Below are 1421 nucleotides of genomic sequence, written 5' to 3'. Positions count from 1 at the left end.
TGAATCCATGTATGTGAGGTAAGGCCCCCAGGGAGTGGTAATAAGCTGGGAATGCCATCAGCTCATCTTCCTTCAGGCCTATATTTGTCATTGTCACTTGTAGAAACAGGACTGCCCTGGCATTGGGATTGTTAGAAACAGACAGTTATCAAAGGGAAAACTGAACTTCCCTAATTTTTGGAAAACAGCAGATTGGAAACAGATGGGCTCCAACCTTTTCCATGTGTGAGGTCATTGTCCCAGGTAGCCTTGCTCAGGACCACATTTCTTATCAGCAAAACAGAAGTTAAACGATATTTCTACCTTCCAAGAGAAGAGAACATAATGTCAGATTTTCTCATGGTTTCCCACAAGATCGAGAAAGTTTCATGGCCTTCATTTATTTCTTCTTCAGTGGTCTCAGGGTCACCTAGAAATATAAGCTACCTTGTTGGAATTTGGAAGATACCTCATGCTCCAAAATTACTTAAAAGATGTGCTTTTTCTCCCTGGGAAAAGAGCCCCAAGTCAAGGCATCTGGTGTGGGAAGAGAATGCAGGCTGCTTTTCACCTCTCACATAGCAGGCCTGGTATATTTATCAAGGGCAGAAAAAAAACACCTCCATTGCAGGCAGCACTGATGACCGAGATGCACACTGTCCTTCTTTATATACCTTGTTTTGACATAAATTTCCAGGAACCCGTGTTTGCCATCCCATCCCTTTTTCTCCTCTACTGTCTCTAGTCATGGGATATTTTATTTCACAGACTAGAACACCTACTTCTTGGCAACAGACACACTTTTTGCTTTGTGACACCCACCAACCAAACCTGAATTACAACTTAAACGTTAACCTTAATCCTGATTATAACTGCCACACTTATGATACTTTTAATTAAAAAAAACTTGATGTTATAATGGTAGCTTTTCTTCCCACAAACCTATGTATCTTAGCACACAGCACCAGCTCAGCCTGTTTGGGTTTGGCGTGGTGTGTTCCCATGCATTGTCTTTGATTCTATAACAGACAAGTCTTCCAGTTGGCCTCCTTTAGAGGCCCTCACCCTCAGACTTCCACTCTCTGCAAATACAGTTCTGCCTGAACTCTCTGACTGGATCCATTCTATCATTAGCTGCCATAAGTACAACCTCAATACTCAATCTTTGTTGTTTCTCAGCTCTTTGTTTGTTCATTTAATTGCCTTATTTGAAGTTTCTCTGTTCATTCTTTTTAAACTTTCCTTGGCCAGTGCTCACAGAAAGAAAAAAAAAAAAACTGTCAACTAAGAATCCAACACTTAGCAAAGCTATGTATCAAAAATTGAGGATTGCTTGAGTTCAGGAGTTCAAGACAGACCTGGGCTACATACTGAGACCTCATCTCTGCTAAAAATAAAAAATATATATTAGCCAGGTGTGGTGGTGTGCACCTATAGTCTCT

This window comes from Colobus angolensis, unplaced genomic scaffold, assembly GCF_000951035.1.
Source record: "Colobus angolensis palliatus isolate OR3802 unplaced genomic scaffold, Cang.pa_1.0 Scaffold296, whole genome shotgun sequence".
Classification (NCBI taxonomy): domain Eukaryota; kingdom Metazoa; phylum Chordata; class Mammalia; order Primates; family Cercopithecidae; genus Colobus; species Colobus angolensis.
The sequence above is the reverse complement of the archived record's forward strand: the minus strand, read 5'-3'. Positions refer to the sequence as shown.